At 30.9% G+C, this 25,350-nt stretch overlaps 1 protein-coding gene and 1 long non-coding RNA gene across 20 annotated transcripts in view; one reads left to right on the forward strand and one right to left on the reverse strand.

Annotated features, from left to right (window-relative positions):
- The window catches only part of scrib (scribble planar cell polarity protein), a 366,730-nt gene that overhangs the window by 86,419 nt on the left and 254,961 nt on the right, over positions 1-25,350 (forward strand). The gene's annotated exons all lie outside the window — the stretch shown is intronic.
- On the reverse strand, positions 6,786-9,517 carry LOC148281718 (uncharacterized). Its single transcript, XR_015822295.1, has 2 exons — positions 9,304-9,517; positions 6,786-7,085 (listed from the first exon to the last, which is right to left on the reverse strand). It is a non-coding gene; the product is annotated as an uncharacterized LOC148281718 (long non-coding RNA).

The raw sequence follows: 25,350 nt of genomic DNA on the forward strand, positions 1-25,350 counted from the left end.
CTTAGTTTTACCTATTTTTTCATGTGTAACTATGTAGCCTACGGTAGGGGAGAAGTGGCACGGAGGAGCCGCTTTTTTTTCTTTAGATGGTATTTTTTTCTATGTGGGAATATTTAAATAAAACTTTTTCCAATAATAATTTTGCTTATTTCGCTAAAGATTAAAAAAAAACTTCCATTAAAATGTACAGAACGAGTACATTTTCAACTTTCAACAAATATCTAAATTTGTCTCTTTATGTAGATATTAAAGGAGCCAGAAAGGTGATAGTACGTAAACTCATTGCTTTAATGGAATATTCATATGTTTTATTATTTTACATAAATTAATTTTGATTTAACATAAAACAAACAAACAAAATTGTTTCCTGTAGATACAGAATTGATGTTCCTTTTTTTTAAAAACAATTTTACCAACTTAGTTCTGGACACATCAAATGCCAAAGTCACAGATCTGATATTTCATGTTTGTTCTAATATCTTGTTGACTGCATTCCCTATAACATCTTTAGAGAACGATTTAAAAAAAAATGAAATAACTCAGGTGGCTCTTTTATATCTTACGCTAATAATTAAATTTAAATAACCCATAAATATATCACTCCGTAGGTAACCCAATATTGTGTTATTTGAATTTGTAAATAAAATCGTGTTAAATAATGCAGCGATATATTCAACTACAGGTTGCGTCATAAATCAATAAATTTACAATAAAACACGTAATTTTCAGCCGCGAAAATTCAAACGGACGACGTATTTTTATGTTTAGTATACGATTTTTCAGACGACGTGAGATGACCTATAGACAGTATAGCTATTTTTAAAAAATGCACATCAGTCGACACTGCCCAGGTCATTTGGTAGCTTTCGTTTCCTTCATAATCCGGCCTCTTCATGGCACTTTTCCCTAAATAATGTATTACTTATTGTTTTATTACTTTTTTTTTAACCACAACAGGCCAGGAGGCCCAATTGCAGTGATGAGTTATAGCACAGAACACCCATGATGATGATGTGATGCATCTTTTCACTTCTCAATGTAATAATTTTGAGCTATAATATAATGTGATCATTGACATTAAATCAAACCAAAATTTTGGACATTATAAGGGCACCCACCCTTACCTACTCGTATTTACCAGATGGATTTTATAAATGTTTTTCTGAATTGATTTCTGATTGATAAGTTATTTTCACTGTGATATTGGAATCTTCGCTGTTTGCACAAAGTAGAACTATTTCTCTGATATATCAGGAACAATGGAACGAAAATGTTGCATTCCACTTGCAAAGATAAAGCTTGCAAGTATGAGCTTTCGAATTCCACGCCACCCGAATTCCTTTCCTATTATAATTCATATTTGCAGAATAACATTTTATATCACGTGCGAAAAATTTAAAATGCTGTAAGAGATAAAGTGTTAATTATTTGAGCGACTAAAAAGGTTGAAAACAAGTGGTATTTATAGTTTTTTTTAAAAAAATATATTATTCAATAAATAAGAACAATTTGATATTATTCGCAAATTGAGAAAAACTTTAATTTGTGGTAAAAATCTAACTTTTAACCACAGTAAAGCGCTAAATAAAAATATAAGTAGTTTTTTTGTATTTTGATTAATTTTTGTTTTTTTTTAGAATATGCATAAGAGGTAAAACGGAGTATTAAAAAAATAAAGGATAATTACATAACAATGAAATATATATTAATGTAATACATATTTACAGTAAAAATAGTAAACAAAAAAATCCCACAAAGGCATGGCCTGTTCGTGGGTATACAAGAAATGTTAATGAATTTTTGCTCCTAAAATGTTGTATTGCAGAAGAAGAACTAATACTGAAAAATAAATGTAGTAAACATGGACGCAATACGAGAATATAGAAACAATATATTATTCAATATTCTAACATGAGACAAGGACAGTCGAGACTAATAATTGGTTTATTAACCAAGGACTGAAATTATACAATAAACTACCAGACAAAACTAAACAAAAGACTCAGACAACCTTACAAAAGGTTAACAATATTTTCATTAACAATAGAATATGAATTTAAAAAGAAAAAAATATTTTATTAAAGGAACGTGTGTGGAAGTGTTCGCAAACAAATTTAATATAAAAAATAGTGTATTTATGTTAACAAAAACAAGAAACGTGTTTTTAAATAAAAAATATTGCACAATTAACATTGCGCTTCCAGCATTTCAAATTTCTGCCGACGCGACGATATGTTTAATCAAATAAATTGTCCTTATGAAAATATTTTTGATTGATTAGAATGAGGTATCTCGCAGTTGTGCACACTTGGTGTCGCTCGTAGATATTGAGCTAACAAGGCGGGTCGTCGGTCGTCGTGTCTCGTGTCTCGTAATGTCAACCCTTCCTCCGCAGGACGGAGACGGGGTTGCTGCCATAATGCTATACTGCCATTAGATCACGAATGATGTCACGACGCCCGCTGTTATTGATATTCCCCAGAATGAATAAATAAATGCAAACAGTCCTCTTTCGGATAAAGGGGAGGTTTATAGCATCGCTCTTATCGCATTTTGATTGAATTCATGCCGAAATAAAACGAATTACTTTTGGACGCTATGCGATATTGAAGAAGTAATTTATGATCAATAAATTGAGCGATATTTTCATGGCGTTTGATAAATTAAATATCCGATTGGTTTCATTCATTTTCGTATTTCTGGCTGCACAAGATGTTTATTGCGTTACAAAGCACCGAGATTTGTCGGGGCATGATGTGAAGTTCTTTATTTTACACAAACAAGTAGAAATATTAGTATCTTTAGGCGATGATATAATCTGAAATATTGTTTGACAGTTAAATAAATAGCAGGGGCGAATCGTGCATAGAAGCGATTATGCGCAACTTATCATTATATTTGAGTATCCATAATAATGTTTCACGCTAACTTTATTTACAGATAAACAAACAAATAATTATTATTTCTTATAAACCATTGCTACCGTTTGTATTTTTCTTCAAATATAAATAAAAACTATGACAGTAAAACTATACACTTTTTTTTATTATTATAATTATAATTCAGTTCCGTTCAATAAAAGAAACTAGCCGATTATTCAAGCATATTTCTTCATACAAATAAGTAAACTATATTTTCGAACATCTTTATCCCATTGGCGGTTTTTTCTCCTCGAGTAAACTTGCAGATTACACAAATTATTTGAAGATTTTTGATTTGGAAAACAACATTTTTTCTTAAGGGCTATTTTACTTTGAGATGATACTTTTGGCATACGACCATAATTGCTCTCATGCGTCCTACATGTAACGCTCGGTGCGGCTCTTTTCGGAATTATTAATTTCTAAAACAAATCAGCCAGTTGACATTTCAATCGTGATGTGAATATCTAATACCTACTGCATTCATTGTGCTATTATTTATAAATTTCTGTATAAGTTATGTATTAAAGTAATGGATAATATAGCTACATAATATAATATTATCACGAAGTTATTAAGTTGTTTTCGTTGATAAGAGTTGTATCACACAAAACCACAGAAAAAATAGCAATTAATAGCATGTATATATTACTTATATTATATATTATGAACCTACTACGTAGGTACAAATGTATGATATCATTTTTATAGCTTACCTGTAAATAAAATCACCGCTCGACACTAAATAGATACTTGCTTAGTTTTTAGTTTAAGAAGTTGTTAATAGTTAAGTCAAGAGCCTATATTGTGAATATTATTTCGTTCTAAATGTATGCATCATAACTCACATTAAATTTAATAATTTAAGGGTAGAGAGAAGTAAAAAAAAATACTTACTAAATAAACATATTGATCAATCATTTAAGTTTGTAAGTGAAAATTCTTGATGTAAGTTCATTGTAATTTTTTATATAAATAAAACACGAGTGATACTTTAATCCACAAATTCGGAATATCCAGTGTAGCAAATTTGAAATATCCAAATAGCATTATATCAATTCATTAGTTAACCCAAAGAAAATTTGTTGATAATGATCCTTGAGATAAAAATAACTTTATTTAATTTACTTACATATAACTTTGAATTATGTATCCTTACCTCTGTTCTGTATAAATACATTTAACTTTTTAATAAAGATACCAGTCTCGAAGATGTCGCGAAAGCGATGAAACCGGTCACTGGATATTCCAAATTTGTGGATTAAAGTATCACTCGTGTTTTATTTATATAATAAAATATTGATCAATGAGAGTATAGATAAATAAACTTGTTTAATCCATATACTAACAGGAAGTTATGTTTTATTTTTATTTTGCACTGCCGAGAAAGCTATTTCCATAAAAATGTAGTAAATTATAATAGCTTAGTTATGTTAATAAATCACCGTTATTATTATATTATGAATTCATATTTATTTATGTAAGTAATAATATTGTAGGTACGAGTATCTATATCTCTTCAACGATCGTATATCTTCAATCGTTCAATATTTTTTGGAGAAATCAGGCGGTTTCTGTGGGGTAACGGGTAAGAGGATTGCCCCGCTAACGGGGGTTCCTGATTCAATTACCGATGATATCCCGATTTCTCTTAATTGAACCTCCTGGCCTGTTATTTATTATAAATAAATGATTTTTAGAAGAAAAAGAAAAATATTAAAAATATCACCTTTTCACATTAGTATAAACGTGGAAAGAACAGAAATGCATTTTTAAATATTGAGACAGAAATGCATTTTACACAAAAAACGAGCAAAAATAAAAATGAATTAAGAAAAGAAAGAAAAATCAAAAAAATCATTACATATTAGTAGAAAATATATGGGGATACATAATAATACATACAAATATTGCAGTGGAGAACAGGAGTACATTTTTTCTTGTAGGTTATATTAAAATAATCTTAAAATTAGAAGAAGTTAGAAGTTAGTTATGGTACAAATACGAAATAAAAATTATTTATGTTTATACACAGAGAGCGAAATTTGGATTCTAAAATTGAATTCCAAATAACTAAAAAGCATAATTAATCACATACACGAAACACTAAAATACATTACGAATTCTTTAGGCACCCCAGTAACTTCTCAATCAGTTTGAAATATTAATAGCAGTGCTTAATTATCTCTTTCTTACTAATTAACTTCCGTAATGAATCCGGCTCGAAATATTCAGATTTCAAATTTCGGTTAGCTAAAAGTATGCATCATTTTATAGAACAGGAGATTTTAAGTAAACTTTGCTAAAGATCGCTAAGATTCGTAAACCGGAAAGATAATGTTTTTCCTTAATTTAGTGCAATCCGACTCAACGGTGTTTATTTTAATTAAAATGTATTAAAATGATCTCTTTCAAAACAGTTATTTAAAATTTCTCTTTGTAAAAACACTTAGAGAAGTCTTATGTACAATATGAATGTTGATGAACTAAATTAGGTTTGTAGTCCTGTGGCACGGTGGTCACGGACGCACGGACCAAAGGTTCGAGGTTCGCATCCGCTCTACCACAACTTGATGACCATTTTCTATTATTGAGTTATTTATAACTCCTTGAAAATGGCCACTGAAATTGAAATATTTGGGTAAATCATAAAAATCCTAATATTTCTTTTCAAATAAAAAAAAATTATTTAAAAAAAATACTTACTGCTTGTATTGACAAAACGTAGTAAATGGCTACTGTAGGTATTTTCTTTTTGTCCTTAAAGTGTGAATTTGAAATTGTTGTTATATAGGTTACGAGTATTTTATGGCTTTTTATTATTATTGATTGAGATATTTTATAAACATTATTGTAATGTTTACATTATTAAGATTTGTATTAAATAATTTGAATTTAAGGGATTTTTCGGTGTTTGTCGAAAAACTTAACTGGAATTTTTCGTCCTAAATTTGGAATTTCGCAAACATATTTTTCTACCTTTGTCGGTTACATTGCGTTTATCGTGCCACGAATAACATAATATCATGGAGCTATATGTATTTCAATTTTCTTGTTGTAACAACAAATAAGAGGTGAATCTCTTACCGTCTATAAAATGCCGTTTTTTATAACACACATTGAAACATCGCGCATCGCGGCTGATAAAGATAAACCTCAAATTTATCTAATGTTTTTTCTTTTAAATACGAGTTTATAAATTAACCATTTACTTATAGGACTCATATTTTGTGTTGATTTACGTCTCGTGAAACTAATAACTAATAACCTATTGCATTAAAAAAAAATCGGAGTGGAAGACTAATCTACCAGCGTACGTTATTACGATACTCTTGTGACACAAGACAAATGCGAAATGTTAGAAAATAAATACCTCAATTCTGACGGTCTATGTATGTAACACTTCGTCCTAGACATTTAATTGATTTAAGCTGTGAGCAACTAGAAAACTTGAACGACTTCAGAATACATGCATAAGGTACATTTTTGGTCTTAGGAAATATGACCACATTTCTGATTATCGTAGGCAACTGAAATGGCTCAAAATTAGACAGCGGAGAGACTATCACTCCCTCTCAATTCTGTTCAATGTACTTCATAGTCCTAACGCTCCTTTATACCTGCGTAAAACGCTTATCTGTTCACGGTTTACCACTTCGTTCTAATTCTCAAAGCACTCCCTTAATACCCATCCACAATTCCTCTTTCTTCTCTAACTCATATAGTGTCCATGGGGCTCGACTGTGGAATCATCTTCCATCCACCATCAAAGATGTTACTACATTATCTCTAAAACATTTAAGTTTGTAAGTGAAAATTCTTGATGGAAGTTCATTGTAATTTATTATATAAATAAAACACGAGTGATACTTTAATCCACAAATTTGGAATATCCAGTGACCGGTTTCATCGCTTTCGCGACATCTTCGAGACTGGTATATTTATTAAAAAGTTAAATGTATTTATACAGAACAGAGGTAAGGATACATAATTCAAAGTTATATGTAAGTAAATTAAATAAAGTTATTTTTATCTTAAGGATCATTATCGACAAATTTTCTATGGGTTAACAAATGAATGGATATAATGTTATTTTAATGAGTTTAAGTATTTTATTTTATTGTTGGTGTCCCATCCTTCGTGAGTGTGGTTTTGTAATGATTTCTGAAAAACAAGGGGTAAAAAGTCATTAGTAAAATTATATTACAATGGGTAAAGTAATGGAGAATGCACATGTGTTATCTGTTCATTAAGTAATTCTACGTCGGGTTTATTTTTTAATCTATTAATTTCGAGAATTTCTAATTTGTCAAGTTTATGGCCTTTGGGTGCAATATGAATTATTTTTACATTATTTTTTAATTCGAAGGAATGTTTGTTTTCTATTAAATGATTGGCAAAATTTGAATTATCTTTATTATTAGACCATGATTGTATGTGCTCTTTTATGCGTGTTTTAAAGGCTCTACCCGTTTGGCCTACGTAGCATGTATTTTTACAATCGTTACAATTAAGAAGGTAAGTTCCTGAGTTGGAAAACTTGTCTTTTTTGTCTTTAGTATTTACTAACAAATTAGCTAAGGAATTATTATTATAAAAGGCTGCAGTGCATTTATTTTTATTTATTATTTGTCCAATTTTATCACTAGTTTTTCCAATATACGAAAGTTTTGCCCACCGCTTTCGGTCATTATTATTATTGTTTTTTGGTGTCAAACTTTGGGTTAATTTATTGTTTACGAGACGCTTTTGTTTCTTTCTTATTAAGTTATCAACTAGTGTATTGTTATATCCGTTATTTATCGCGATAGATTTAATTATGTTTAACTCATTGTTATAATTATGTTTGTTAAGCGGTACGAATAACAGTCTATGAATTAAGGAGTGAAATACAGACAATTTATGTGAAATATGATGTCGCGAATTATTATGTATAATGTTATCACTATACGTTGGTTTCCTAAAAATATTGAAATGCATTTTGTTTGATTCTATATTTAACGTTAGGTCTAAGAAGTTGAGTTTTTCCCCTCCTAACTCCATTGTAAATTGGATTGACTTATTAACTGAGTTTAATTCTAAAAGGAACATATCAAGCTGGCGTTTCGTTCCGACCCACAAAATAATGATATCGTCGACATATCGACGATAGAATTTAACATATTGAAATAATTTTAGGTTTATTATTTTATTTTCAATAAAATCCATAAAAAATTCTGCAAGTACAGGTGAGATCGGACTCCCCATCGATAATCCACATGGTTGTATATAAAATTTATCATTGAATTTGAAAAAGTTTTGGTCAATGCAAAGTTCTAAAATATTTTTTATTTCTAATTTCTCTACGGGATTAATGTTTTTGGTGTCCATGTGATTATCTAAGGCTATTTTTAATTCTTGTGTTGGAATATTTGTAAATAAGCTAACTACATCAAATGACACTAAAATAGCGTTATTTGGCACTACAATATCTTTTATTTCGTCAATTAACTGCATTGAGTTTTTTATTCCGAATTTCGGTTTAAATTTAAGTTTATTTTTAATAATATTGTTTCCGAATTTCGCTAAATTGTATGCAGGAGCTGAATTATAAGAAACTACTGGTCGGATTGGCATTTCTTGTTTATGAATTTTTGGCTGTCCATATAAACGTGGGCATTGAGGGTTCATTATACTAAGGTTTCGAATTTGATATTCATTTTTTATAAGGGTTTTACAGGATTTTAGCAAAGATTTTACTTCGATATTAAATTTTGGTGTCGGGTCTTTTTTAAGTAAAACTACTTGACTTGAAGTTAAAAAGTTTTCTACTTTTTCAATGTAATCTTTTTTATTGAGAATGACCGTGCTATTACCTTTATCTGCTTTTGAAATTATAAGTTGATTGTCTTTAATTTTATTTTTGATGGATTTAATTACGCGCGTTTCTATTAAGTCGGTTTTATTTTGTTTTGAAAAATCTTGTTTTATTATTTTGGAACACATGTATTTCGTTTCCATATTAGAGGTTATTGCAATATCTGTATCAATAGCTAGGTTTTCGTAATCTTTTTTGTTTAGTTGTGTATTGGGGCAATATTTTAATCCCTTTTCGAGGACATTTGTTTCATTTTTATCAAATACGACATCAGTTGTATTAATTATTCTTTCATAGAAATTTACCGCGTCTTTTGAAATGACTTGAATATTTTTAATAGCTTTTTGTTTTAAAGTAAGTTGGTTTATTTTCTTTAACTGCGTTTTATAAGTTTGATGTATTTTTATATCTACTAGCTGAACAGTGTCATAATATAAGCAATCAAATTCTACTGGATGTAATTTAGAGGTAAGGAGATTATGGACATAAAATAAGTAATTGCTAGTGCAATCACGGATACTATACCACTTTTTGGTTTCTGCCATAAGCCACGTTTTCCGGGCTACGGCAATGGCTTTGTTGGCAGCCGGGGTGTTGGTTTTCGTCTGTACGCTGACATAATTCGGGACGATGTTCCGCTTCTTACACTCTCGGTTGAACCACAGGTGCTGGGATGCCATTCTCAGCTTAAGGTTTAATTTTTTATACAGTCGTTTCAGGGTTGCTGTGTTTGCGTTATCTAAAACATTTAAGTTTGTAAGTGAAAATTCTTGATGGAAGTTCATTGTAATTTATTATATAAATAAAACACGAGTGATACTTTAATCCACAAATTTGGAATATCCAGTGACCGGTTTCATCGCTTTCGCGACATCTTCGAGACTGGTATATTTATTAAAAAGTTAAATGTATTTATACAGAACAGAGGTAAGGATACATAATTCAAAGTTATATGTAAGTAAATTAAATAAAGTTATTTTTATCTTTTTAATATAAATTTGTGGATTAAAGTATCACTCGTGTTTTATTTATATAATAAATTACATTATCTCTGTTTAAATCACGTCTGAAGAAACATCTCCTTTCTCTTCCTTAATCTCTCCTCCTTTCCTATTTTTATATATATTTAGCTTTTTAATATTTTTTTTCTATCGAATATGTTCTGTAACTTGAATTATAAAAATAAAACTTTTATTTTATTAGTTGGTTGGAAGAAATTGCCATTTGGCAATAAGCCCGCCAATGTACAAATAACATTATGTACAAAGAGTTAAATTAAAAAAGGGTTAAGGTTAACATATTATATTTTAAAAGAAATGGAGACCATTATGGAGAAGGAAATACGAAAGTCTAGGCATTTAAAGGGCTTATGGCGTGTCATTAGCTGGTTTAAATGGCCACTTTGCCCCCTGTGTATAATTCTGCCTATGTCTATAACATCCATATTTCTTCAATTTTTCCAACTGTGTTTGATGATTGATATATTATGATGATTTATGATTTTCTTTTGGGCTTTAATAGGTTTAAATTTTTTGACCGGTGGAGGAGTGGTAACGGTTCTGGTTCTCCCGATCGCACTTGTTTCTTCCGGTTTACTAACAAGCTAATGAACTAACATACCCTTTCGCCGTCAGAATTGGGAAAATAAGATTGCGGGTCACAGACAAATTTACTGTGGATACTAAGGTTGCCCTGACGGCGAAAGCAGTAAATTCTAAATAAAAAAACGCGAATCATTTGTAAACAATTTTTTTTTTTAAACAAAAATTTGCCGTTTATTACAGCTAAAAATAATGTTTTTTCAATGTGCGGATCTGAAATGAGGCCACAGAACCTTTAAAACAGATCAGGGTAAGTGGGCGGGGCTTTTAATTCTTCCAACTGTTGATTTTTGTTAAGTTAAAGAGTTGAAACCTTTATTGCCTTGAATTCCATATTTCCTTCTCTAAAATGTTTTTCATCTTTGCCGTAATATGTTAATCTATGAATATGATAATATTTATAATATATATATATCGATTTCTGGAAGAAAATTGTATACGTTATGACTAAATGAAAATGGCCCTCAAAATGAAATATTTGGGTAAATCATAAGAACGCAAATATTTTTATTTTTTTAAAAATAAATAAATATCAGGTTAGTCGTTGATATATATGTATACACTCGATGCGGCTCTAAGCATCCGACTTGTGTTCCATTCGAGATAGGTTCCGGAGCTTGTCTTGTATATTTGGTAGGAAATAGTGTTTTTACTTGTATACACTAAGCAAATGTGAAGCAGTGCAAAAGGGCGCAACGTACAGCTTTAAATTCAGAGTTAGCGACCTAAACAGTTAGTCCTTTTTTACTCTACCAGGTGTTTTGCACGACAATGTTGTTCGATAATTTTTAGAAAACAATTTCTAATTCGCGTTATATGAAGCGTCATCCCTATTTAATTATACCTCAGTGGTTAGACTGCCATTATGCACTCGTGTGCGGTTTTAATTAGCTTTTTAGTTATGGCAGTTTTAAACGGTGTACTACATTCCATATTCTATTAAATTTCACACTTAACTCAAAACATAGTTTTTTTTAAACTTATGGCACCCTTGACCGGGGGAAGGGTAGCGATATTTTAGGATATCTGATAAAATATATGGACCTACCCATATGAAGCAAACTTTGTTGAATCATTAATTCTGAAAGCTCTTTTACCCCCATTGATTATTGAACACTAGAGTAAAGTTTTATCATCATAATTCTGATAAAACAAACCACTGACATATTTACAGGTGGTTTGACGAAGCCATAAAAATATTTCCTCGCTGTACTTTATACTTTGTATGACAGTTATAGAACGGGGTTAATACTACAGTAATTTAAACTTTGGGGTGGAAACACGGCGTGCAAATACCACCTACACGGAGTATATGTAAACATTCAACATGTAAAAACGATTGGTCCACATTTTTTGTATTGTTTTCATATCGAGGCTCTACTGACATAATGCATTAAGTCAACAGTCTTTATATATTTCAAATACATTTAAATAAAGGCGCGAGATGTTGATTTCAAATTTATGCTATCCCTAGAATAAAGATTACTCTTTTAAAGCTTTAAAAAAAATGTGGGAGAAATAATGCGTTAAAAAAATAAAAAAGGTTTAAATGCGATTATCTCGGAACTTGTTTTAATGACTTAATGCATTCTGTCATTATATTTGATCCTAATGGTTACGTTAATTTAGGTAAACTTTATTATTATGCTTTTAACCAAGAATAAATTAAGGTTGTTTGTTCTTTTTGGAAAGCTTTTCTGAGATTTGTTTAACAGATGACAAAGTAATTTACATATTTATATATATTCATTATTCTTCCGTACGTGTGATGTCACTGAACTTCTCCTGAACGGCTTAACAGATTATCGTGCAGTGTTCAGCAAAATATAGATCTTTGCGCTGCGCGTGCTCGTAGATATTACATTTTTCAATCGAATATGTAAAAAAAAGTTAGAAGCATAAATCATTTTTTCATCAACCTACAAGGGTTGCATTCGACGAGAATGCCTGTATACAAAAAAATGGAAGGATGTTGTTTTTTGTGTTTAAAAAAAGTTTGTTTTTGAATGTTTACAAACAACATTCGCTTTTTATGGATCCCAATCAGATACTTACCTTACATTTCTTCCCATTTATTTCTTTTTACTGGATTTTTGGTAATACTAAAATAATATTAACTGACATTAAATACATTTTTTAAAATCGCATTCATGAATAAAGTGCACCCCTGTTGGTGAGAAGAGCCGAGTTCGACATTCGCAAAAAAAAATCTATATTTGAAAATGAATTATTTTATGTTTTGAAATTCAACCATAAACAAGTACCTAGGTACCTACTTAAATTCAGTAATATTTAAATATTCATAATTTTTAGTTTTGGAATACAATCATTAACAAGTACCTAGATACCTACTTATCAATGAAAAGTATTTTTTTAAGGTAATAGCAGGCAAACCAACGTTCGAGCAGGACAATGTCTGTCGGGTCCGCTAGTTACCTATATATCTCTATTATAAAAAAAAATCTTAACTCTTTGAATATAGGGCAATGAATATTTCCATTATCCAAGCTTAAAATTCTGTGGGTGCTACGATGAAAATATGTACGTGTTTTTTGTTTATTAGTCAACTTAAAAATCCTTTTGCTCAAACTGATGCGTCTGCTCTTTTAACACCAAGACGACGATATGTTTCAATATATCATTCTGTCCTGTGAAATAATAAATAATTTTTTATTACGTTTTCTGAAATTATATTGTTTTATATTTGTTCACATCACACACGGTATTACAGCAAAATTGTTTCAGTAACGTTAATAAATTGTGATTAGTGATTACATTCTTGGAATTGTTTTCGTTAAAACATCATTTGAACTTTGAATATTTTCTATGGGGCGTGATGGCGTCTGGATGTTATCAGAGACTTGTTAGACAGGATTAAAAATAGTGCGGTGTAATGGACACGTCTGTTTACATGCACCGAGCACGTGGCGTTGTAGTTATCGGATGTACATAATATTACGTGTGTGCTCCGCACGTCCACACTCCTCGCATTCCTTCATCCCTGGTTGCCGGGTGCCGGGTGCCGGTTACTGGTTGCTGCCATCTTGCTCCGCACATTTCTTCTACATTCCTGAACAGCGAGGAAATAATGTTTAGATATTTACAAAAGGAATCGCCGTGCACGATATAACATATTATACTTTACATGATATCATAATTTTGTTACAAATGGAATGTAGAATATGCTTTGAAACTTATTACTCGGTGTAATTACTTTGGTAAAGTGCTGTTACCTAATACATAATACTTATACGCTAATCTATGAAACTAACATCACCGGTTTGATGCCATCTGTTTTCTATTGTTTTTTCCTCCAAATAGTTGTGTTTAAATAATCTACTTATTGATGTTTTTTGTTGATATTTCTTGATAAAACTCCATTGTTAATGATTATGATAAAATTAAAAATAAACTTATTAATAAAACTTCTTGGTTTATTTTTACTTTTTATTATTTTGACCAACGAGCGCTGTCGCCTAAGTAGGCATCTTCAAGACTGGTGAATTGTTTACAACATTTACAGATTTTATACTATTCTTAACCTATTTTGGAGATAAGATCAAATAAGTATTTTAACAGGGGACAGAAACATAAATATTTACAACTAGTTTGCTTCAAAATAATAAAAAGTAAAACTAAACCAAGAAGTTTTATAGATAAGTTTATTTATAATTTTATCATAATCATTAATCTACTTATTATTTAATATTACGATACCCATATATCTATACATAATTACAAAATTCCCAATGAGTTTAAAAATAAAACTCATTTTGGGACAATGATCTTCAACTAATATTAATTGCGTCTTCCGATTCAGGATGTCTTTATTCAATAAGAACTCTTTTACAACGTTTTATCCCTATCTGGGCTGGTATACCAAACGCTCTCGCGGCCGTATTATCTCGTGTATTTACATACAAAATACAAGAGAAAAACTCTTTACTCATACCGCGAGAGTGGTTAAGAATAGCACCCCTTACATGCATTTATTACACAGCTAGCACGGAAATTTGGTCAGTTGAAAATATTTTTTTTTTTTAAATCAAAATTTTCTGTAACCCTATGGATCCGTTTGTTGATAATTCAATTAAAATTATCGTAACTGCACGACAAAAATTTAAACGATAATAGACGTCAACGATCTTATGAGTATGTCCAAACGTTTGCAGACAGACTGGATTTCTTCCCTAGTCTCTGTAAATGCCTAGACTTCCATATCTCTCTGAAAAATGTTTTCCCACTCTATTGCGACATATTTAGATGAAAGTAGAAGTACCTTATAATTCTATATATTATAATTCGTTTCGTTTTATTACATTTCAGAGTCTCAGTGAATTCAAATCATCTCTTTATAAATATTTTATGATGTTCTATAGTAACGATTAATTTGTAAAAACTACCTATGCTTATAATCTGCTGTTAACTTATTTTATGTTCATAATATACCGACCTTTTTATTTCTTTTTATGCTGACATAATAAGTACATATTTTTTTTGTTATATTTCTTTTTCTTTTTATAAATCCAATATTCCAATCCATGTTTCAATATTTTATTTTATTTTTGTATAACTGAACTCGTTATGTTATATTTTATGTTTGTATAGAGCACTTGTGCCATATAATAAATAAATAAATAAACAAATAAATATTTTATGAATACAAATACGAGGACCAACTATCACATGCACTCGCCTATCCTAACTATCCTTAGGCTCCACAGATATGGTAATCAGTACGGGCTGCTATATTTTGCTCTGGACTTGAAACCTATAAAACGAGTCTGATCTCTTTTTTTGTCTCGCAATATAATTCTTAAGCTTTTCCCTATGTTTAAAACGTGTTTTCCTTTTTTGTTTTTTCATATTTATGTATAAATTTCGTTAATAGTTTTGGTTACTTATTTGTATTTACTTGTTACTATTGTTGCAATTTTCTCATTTTTATAATATTATATTAATATATTTTCACATATGTATTTTTTTCTTCATATTTATGTTCAATGTGTATGTTAAAGGGAATTTATGCCATTTATGCTAAAATAAATAAATACAGTTTACATATAAGGGCGGGTATATTGCCCCAAAGAAATTTCTTCTTTCCCACCCAAACCTTTTGATTTGAGAAAATAAAATATAAATGAGGAGTGTAGTGTCAAAGACGGACATCTGTCATGCTGGTGGAAATTTAGTTAACTACTGATTTTGATAGATATTGACTCGAATGGTACTATCCATACGTTACAAAAACGGATATAAAGTGTAGGAAAACGTCATAAAAAATCGGTGTTTATTTCAAAATCGGACTCCTACATACTAGTTTAGTTCCAAAATCGGACACCTGTACAACCAACCAATCAGAAGTCGGTATTTGGGTAACGTGATTGGTAAACCGTCATGGCGGATAGTGTGTTGCCGTCAGTTGTTCATTGTGATACGCTAAAGTTAAAGGTTTTCTGAGTAAAATTCTGTTGTCATTTATTATTAAAAAAAACATTACCACAATACCAAATCCGCACCTGACAATCAATTCGAATGGTTGGATCAAAAACGGACATCTGTGACTGAGTTTGTGTCAAAGGCGGACATCTACAAGTTTTTTAATCAAAAGCGGACAACTGATTTTTCACAGTTAAATATTAGCAACTAGTAATGAAATATTGATATTTTCAACTCAAAATATGTGTTTTGATATATACAATTAAAGTATTGGGATAGAAAACAAAAATAATCTATCAATATATACATCAGGGTTAAAAAGTGAGTGTAGCTAAAAATCATCTAGATGACAGATGTCCGTCTTTGATACTACACTACTCTAATATACCTCTAATATGTTCATATATATGTATATATGCTTGGATAATTTATATAGCGCCATTTTTGTGAAAATCAACTCAAGGACGCTGTACAATAAATAAATATCCCAGCACGTCTTGCTGCTACAGAGCGCATGGACGGTTGGGATTCTAGTTCCTCGTCTCTAATTATGGTACATAGGAGCTAGATTACAGCACGTCTTGCAGCTACAGAGCGCATAAGATATCTGGCCTCTGTAAATACATATTTAAAAAAATAATATTTGACAATAAAGTTTAGAGTTTAAGTGATATTTAAAAAGCTAAATAAAAAACAAATCTATAAAAATAGAAGTTAGATTACAACAAATCTTGCAGCTACTGAGCGCATGAACGGTTGAAATTCTAGACCTCATTTACTAAATTTAGATATTTGATAGTTGATTGCATTTACATAATATGATAGCTAACATCACAAAAAGTCTTGCAGCTACAAAGCGCATTAATGAGTGGAATTTCAGCAACACAATAATAATACATCGAATATTCATATTTAATATAAACATATTAGTGGTATAATAGCTTTACATAATCGGAATGTTTTATTTTTGTGCTAAATATTTCAATGATTTTATAGTGCTCTCATTGTAGTCTCCGAAAGGTTTTGCTATCTTGTTTTGTCCGAGCAATTATCCGTTACATGTGTTTTGGTTGGTTCAGTAGATGCGTTTATTTCGCCTTCGATCAAGCTGGTTATTTGTATCTTATTTGGTCATGAGCCATTTCCTATTCGGTTCCGGGCCTGTTTGTCCACGGCCCATGTTTACTAATTTGGTTTCCCAACTTACCGAGCTCTGCCGAAACCGTTAGCGTTTCGTCCAACTTTTTATTAATTCACGTTTGTAGGCAAAACTCTTCCGTTATAATGCTTTGGCTATTATAAACCTCAATTGAACGCAGTTATATATAAACCTCAATAGAAAAGTGAAACTGAGATAACAGCACCTTTGTGAAAAGACTAAATTATTAAATCTGCACAACAGTTGGAACGTTTTTGACTTTAACAAATAATAAACGATGAATACACTAGTTTTTTTTACACTACGAACAAGAATTTAATTATGTTTTTGACAATTTTTAATGATTTTTAAAGTACCGGAAATTTTTTCTAGTGCTGTGGGTGTTTTCTGAAAATTTAGAAATTCAATTTTTGTGATTGACACCATTTTCAGAATGTGATTTATACAGTTTTTTGTATGAAAGCGGTCTGACTGTTTTTAGCAGAACATAGAATTGACCTTACTGCGCCCGATAACATCAATATTTTTTTTATTTATTTTTTTATTGTGAACTGGCTGCTTTCTGCATAACTGTTCAATTTATAATCTGGCGAGGGCAACGCTTCGTAGTAATTTTTAAATAAATTATTCAACTCTTTTTATATTTATGAAAGATACATTGTTATTACATGTTCAAATATCATTATCATCATTATTTCCTTTCCGCACCTAATGGTGCACAAGGCACTGCATTGGTGCAGCAATCACAGCGTATTTTGATATTTTTTTTGTTACATGAAGATAAGATGATTAGTCTTACGCTTCAGGTACCAGTCCAAGGACTATGAAATATTCTGGTGTGAAAACACCCTTTTAAATAAATATTTCATACCAACCACATGTCGGGAATCGAACCCGAGATCTCTCGCTCGGTAGGCAAACGCGCTGACCATTATACCACGGGGCCGACAATACATATACATTATTTGTATTATTAATATTTAAAGCATCAACTTTGTGATTAAACATTTTACAAAATGTTATGAAATATTTGTATAAAACCACTTACCGACTTCTATGTCTACCCGTCTCTTCGTCGGGACACCGATTAAACTGACATGCAAACCCCACTATACACCTTTGCCATTGATATTTTACAAGAAGAAATGGGTACGTCTCGAAACCGGTATATATAAAAAGTCGGTAAGTGGTGATATACAAATATTTAATAGCATTTAGTAGGTACATTATTTGTGTTGAAAAATTGGTTTATTCTTTTTATTGTATTTTGATTATTTTACGTTTTGGATGGATTTGAAAGGTAGTATGACTCATTTATGAAATATAAACAAATATTTAAAACTGGTTTTATTAAGCTTTCTGCTAAAAACTTTCACTATTATTAACTTTTCTTATATTTGAACTTGCGTAGATAGGTTTATCAATTATAAATATATTTTTTTAATCTTCAGTATTTCTATGTAGTTCAGCAAAACCTATTTTTCACACAGTTTCGAAATAACACGTGTGAAAATGGAATGGAAATATTGTTTGAAAATTAATTTAACATGGCGTAAAAGTAATATAATTTTTATACTATTAGTTTTTGGAATTCTCTGCATCTCTCTTTCAATAATTAGGCTCAGATAGGTATGCGCAAGGGAGGGGTAATCTTTGTTACAATTTTATATATATTTGTTTGTCAGTTATATTTTAAATCCCGAAATATTTTTTTATACAAGAGAACCCATCCACCATTGTTAATGTTTTAGTATACTTTTTCTACACGGTACTGCGTGGAACGTGTTCGCCGTGTAAAAAGAGGTTCCTGTATATTGATTGGATAATTAAAATTAATTGTTTTTTCTTGATGGTTCAACTAGGTATGCTTTTAAAATTATAACAAATCACTAAATGGGATTATACAAATAAGATGTCGCTATGATTACATTTTATATATATATATCGCACCATCAGTACTTTAGTGTAGTAAGTCCAAAAGTAGAGTTTTGAGATATGTGCGTTTGAAGTTACAAACATCTTTATCAAATTGGTTTTTAATATTTTATTTTACATATTTTTGTACATAACAGAGATTTAAGTTCATTCTTATTTTAAAAATATAAAATAAATGGTTTTCGCAATCTTTCTGATTGTTTTTGACTTAATACACTACTGCATTCATATATGTTAACGGATTTCGAGATGCTACAATAATGATTCTACTTAATTATTTAATTTCGCTGCGCGACAATCGTGCTCTTCACAAAAATAGGTACTTTAGTTTGACGATAATATACGTAAAAATGAAAACATGGGTTTTTTCAGTTTATTAACAATAAGTAATAAGTAAAGGTTAGAAAATTGAGAACAAAAAAATATATTCATTTGTATACACCATACATGTATATCATAATATATAAAGGAATAGGGGTAACCCGTGCCAAATATATTTCAACGACACACTGACTAAGGAGAAATAGTATAATGATCAATTAATATATTTTGTTAGCGTTATCATGTAAAGTCCATACTGTTAGGAAATTCTCTTTCACACACGATTAGGTACGATTTTAGCTACAAACTTTTCAACTATCGCTTCTATCCTACCCTCGTCCCGTGTTGAAAACAAAATATTTGTTTTATGCTTAAGTTTGGTTAACACACGTCTTTGAAGTAGTTTTTTTTTATTTATGTTAAGGCAACCCATCCTAACAAGGATGATTGAAGTTGTTTACAACGCAAATATCAAAAACACTGAGGGTTTTCTCTAATTAAACATTTATTATTTAAATATTCAAAACCTCAAACCTTTCAGTGGAGTGCTTATACTGAATACCACGGTTTTATTACGGTTTTTAAATCTTTCATTGTAATGCAATCATTGATTTTTTTTTTCATAGAGCCTATTCAATAAAATATACACATTATTACAATATTAATACATAAATGTTGTCCCGATAAACTATTCAATAATATTAACATATTACAACAGAGATGAAGAACATTTAAGAAAAGGTAATATAGACGTCTAGGCATCTACAGGGCTTATGACCTGTCAATGGCTGGTTTAAGTGGCCACTTTACACACTGTGTAACATTCACCATTCTGCCTATATTTGAACATCTATATTCCTTCAATTCTTTCATCTGTTGATGTTTGTGAAGTTAAAGAGCTGAAACCTTTATTTATGTGGAAACCTTTGAAACCTTTATACTCTTAAATGTTCTTCATCTCTGTTGTAATATGTTAATATAAACAGCTCCCCCGGGAGTTGAATCCAGTCCTTGTCTACAAAAATTTGGACAAACTCAAAATATTGTGTATTCAATAATAGTTTGTCATCGGGTGCTCAGACATTAGTTTTAATTAATAATCAAATAAAAAAGTACAGACACTGTAAACGTATAAAATAATGAACATATGTTATTTTGTTTTTGATGCTTTAAAAAATATTAATAAAAAGAAAAAACTCAACAAAACCCGATAAAAATGGTTTAAAGAAATATTTTTCGAAAAGTAAGAAAATAGAGTAAAATAATACAATCATAAAAAGGTTTGTCCTTCATTAGACGTCTGTCAAAATTTCAGCCATTTTTGTTCACGCATTTACAAGTTACACCAGTGAGAAGCAACCAGTGGAAGCAACCAACCTTCGTGTTTTTTTTAAAAGGAAAAATCTGAGTTTCGTGTTCTGATCAAACATTCTTATTTACGCAAGAAAACAATAATCGAGACTAAAGCCAAGATAATTATTTTCCGGACTCTGCACCGTCGATGGAGATGATTTAAAAGTGGTTTACTGACTTTCTTTGTGGCCGTACAAACACCGATGATGCTTAACGATCTGGACGCCCAAAAGATGTCAGTACACCAGTAAACGTGTAAAAAATCCATGATATTATGTTGAACGACCCCAAAGTGAAGTAGGGGAGCTAGCCGAGACAATGTCGTTTGGCAGTACGTTCAATATCATACATGACATTTTAGGTATGAAGAAGCTGTCCGCGCGATGGTTGCCGCGTATGCCAACAGTAGATCAAAAACGACTTCGTGTTACGACTTCCCAGCAGAATTTGGCAATGTTTACGCGAAATCCAACGGAGTTTTTGCGCCGATTCATAACCGTAGAGAAACATAGATACATTTCTATACACTAGAGTCCATGCAACGGTCAAAACAATAAGAAATTATGTCTACGTTATCTTTCATTTTTGGAGTTGGTGAATTTCAGGATTAATGTGTGCACGAGTATCTTACACTAATATACATACAAAGAAATTGTCAATATTTATGTGCATACTGTTTGTTTACCCAATAAAATATAATTCTCCGGGTGCCATACCATAACATCCTTTACTTTTAGGGGTAGGCAGAGCGGATAGAACGCCATATCACTCTGTCTTTTCATACAGATCTCGCTTCCTCTACATTTGTACATGTTCTCATGCATGCTCGCACGCCGATTATTCCGACATTCGACATACCCATCTTCAAGTATTTGTTGGATTTGGTCTTGTCATGTATTACTCGGTCTTCCTCGTTTTCTGCATTCATCAGCATTCGCATCGTAAATCCTTTTAGCCGTTCTTTCGCTGTCCATTCGCTCTACATGTCTAATCCAACGCATTATTTCTTGATTTTGTCGTCAATACTAGTCTCAGCCTCACATAACTCACAAATAAATTAAAATCGATAAATGTTTTTCATACAGATGGATAATCTCTTTTAAAAGGGGATATGGATAGGTATTTTCAGGGCTTATAGCATGTTTTATAAACTGCGCAGTATTCACCATTCTACTCTTGGGTAAACATTAATTAATTATTCATTCTTCCATTTGTTAATTTTTATGAAATAAAATATCCTTTATTTATGTAGGTGCGGTCCTCAAAGGGTACTCTCCTCTGTTGATTTTTTTTTATCAATCTTCGTAGAATTCCTCGCTAATTAAATTTAGTCAAATGTCTCCACCAACATTTGGACATCTTAAAAACATTGTTGAAAGTAAGTTTAAGCTCTACAAAAGCGTCTTTGGTGTCAAGCCTATTTTAATTTAAACGTCAAACGCGTTATTTCGTCTAATTTCACAATGAGGCCAGCCATATCAAATGGGCGGGTATGTGCCAAAATCACGAAGCTTATCGGAAGCTGAACCAAAAAAAGTTGTTATCAAGATTGACATTTTTGAAATACGAATATTGAAGTCTAGGCGTATACAGGGCTTATGACCTGTCACTCGCTGGTTTTAGTGACCATTTTAGATACTGTGACATTCAGATCTATTCTTTTTTGTGAAGTTAACCCCCTTATTAGTAATGTATTTTTAAGGATACATATTTTGATTTCATTTTTTCTTTTCATGAACTAAAACTGCATTCAGTTAAAACTGGTGTACCATATTTTTAATTCTTAACTGTGCTATCAGAATACATAAAAAACGATTAAAACGAAAAAAAAACTTTTTTGGGATTCTGAAGCCTTTTCAACCATCAAATGTAGAAAAAAAAAATTCGTTCTACCAAGAGAAGGGTTAAAGAGCTGAAACCTTTATTGACGAGCGTGCGTGACATTCACCTGACTGAATTATTTCACATTTTTAGGCAAAGGCTTTTGTCGCCTGAACATATTTTAAAATTTTTAATTCTCTGGAACATTACCCGCATTCGAATTAAGTTAATTTTACAGTTATTTAGAATTATTTGGGTCATGTTTATGAATGATACCCGATGAGGATTACTTAGATGATGCGTTTTTTCACTGAGTTTACAAGGTAAGAATGATTTGTAGTAGAGAGCTTTAGATATTAAACGGAACGTATTTAAAGATTATGTTCTCAGAGCACTATAAAAAGTCATCTATTTTCACTGAGATGATCAGAGGTATGGGTTTACGTTGCCGTTCGCAGGTTCAAACACTGATGCAGGAACTGTCATTTTGTTAGGCTTATTTTTAAAATGGTTTCAGTTTGGTAGTTGACGGTTGGCACCTCTGCTTTTCTCGGACTGGAACGCTAACGGCCGGCATGGCATCACTTTATAATGGCCCGTTCATCAAATAGTACAGTTTGTTTATTGAAATGGCATGGCGGCGAGAATCGCATTAGGCATCACGCGCGTTACGGTTCACCGCAAATAACTTTATTTCCCCGTTTATGAGTACAAACAGATTGGCCAATCGATTGCCAAAATTACGGATTTATTGCAACATTATTCCGCTGCATACGTAAACCATTACAGCACCTATTGTAAGATTATTGTTATTACTTAGCTGCCTCGAAAATTGTTACGGGATTAATTTCCCACTTTTTTAGCAATAATTTGAAATGGTTTTAGATCAGAAAACAACCAGGAGCAAATTTATTTGTCACGAAAAAGAAGAAATAAATCATTGACACCATGGTAGAAAAGATAACCTATTTTGATAAATCTCGTTCAAAATATTATCAATGGTGATTTCGCTAACACTTACCAGTGCACTGTACTGGTAACTGGCAACTGGTAGCTTAGTAAAAGCGGCTCTATGCGCTCGATAATACGTTCGCCAGTACGCTGGCAAATACGTATCGGCTAAGGGAGGAGACGGGTGTATTTGTGATTTGCAGGCACATGCGCTGGCGCGCGACCCGAATATTGTCAGATTTTCAAGTCTTAATTTATTTTTAAATAAATTAAGGGGTATGTAAAATATATTAATAGATGAAAAAAAAACATTATAGTTAGAGCAAGAACGATAGAGGAAAGAGTGTTGTGCATAGTTAGTGCTACAGACTGGCAGATGTTATAACTAACTTTCCAAAAAAAGACTAGCTCTTGTGCTTGGAGAGAGACTAAAACTGTTAGACATTTTTAATGTATGTAAATATTATAAATAACATCTTGCCTCCCCTTTTTTCTATTATTATATTTTTTTTGTTTTATTATAAGTTTTTTTAGTATAATTTTAAAAATATATTATTTACTAATATTTGATAACATGTTTGACTACAAAGTTAGTACTTAAAATGTTATTAATAATTAACAGTTTGTCCCTTACAGCATTTATATCGACGCTATTTAAAAAAAAATCGCGTTTTTAACGGATTTACCCAAATACGTACCTATTTAAATTGATGTGCTATTTTAAACGGTAGTAAATAATTCTGACGAATGAAAGTAAAATTCGGCAGAGCGGGGTTTGAACCTCGGACCTTTGATCTGTTTGTCCGTGATACTATTATCACCGAACCACACCCCGATTCTATTATGACAGAGGAATATTTATTTTTATTCACCGTTTTAACGTTTTACATCTGCCACTAAAACTTATTATTTTCGTTTAACGTAACGTTTTTTTTTGCCTACTTTCGCATTTCTTGTATGCCCGTTGGTTTCATTCGAGTGCGGTCGGATTCGCTAAGAAGTTGTTCAGAAGCTTAGTCAAGTTATAATCTCAGCGAACAGACAATAGTCCAACCAGCGTTTTATTTTTTCTGCTTTTGTCAACGGACCTTATTGTTGGCAGTTTCATATATTATAACTACATTACTCCAACTATCCGAATCATTTGGGACCGGACCCCATTCGGATAATCAAAAATTCGGATAGTAGATTTTTTTCCAAAAAAGTGGTCTATTTTAATTAATTACTGTATGTATGTTGAAAACGGGAGAAAAATCTATTTTTAAAGGAAAAGAGCTTTTAATTAATTAAATGAAAAGGAAATTCTGAAAGCGATTCGGATAGTCGTAGTTAAGATAATTGGAGTTCTTCTGTACTTTATTTAAGTAGTTTCCCTTGTTCATTTATCCACAACATCTTTCATTTAATTATTTTTTATGTTTTAAAGACTCTACTTTATAAAATCCGTGTTGATTACTTCATTTTAGATTCAGCTTTATTTTTATTAACTTGATTAATCTTTTTTGTTGTGTTTTTTTTTTTACAATTCTGGCTAATATATTTTAAATCTCACTTTTTTATGTAAGTAGCGAAAGCTTTCAATAATTTGTGAAATATACTATTGTAGTTAGTATTACATCGTAATTACATTAGTCTAATGAAGTAACGTTGTGTCATCAGCTAAATGACTAAGACTTTTTTGAATTTTGATATTATTTTGGTACCTGAGTCTTTTTTCAATAAAATATACTCATTATTACAATATTAATACATTATAAAGAAAACAAAGTATTAAAATATATTTGTCCCGATAAACTATTCAATAATAACTTGTAATATTAGAAATCAAACACTGATTTGAGTCTACTGAACACTTTATTTTATTTTTACAATATAAAAATAAAAACTTCGTGACAATTGTTTCGCCTTGTTAGGGCATTTTCAAATGAATGTGAAGATTATATGGATTGAATTTATATATATATAATTATATAGTATATATATAATTATATA

This window comes from Micrasema longulum, unplaced genomic scaffold (assembly GCF_059751315.1).
Source record: "Micrasema longulum isolate JH-2025_06_02 unplaced genomic scaffold, ASM5975131v1 h1tg000416l, whole genome shotgun sequence".
In the NCBI taxonomy this organism is placed as follows: Eukaryota; Metazoa; Arthropoda; class Insecta; order Trichoptera; family Brachycentridae; genus Micrasema; species Micrasema longulum.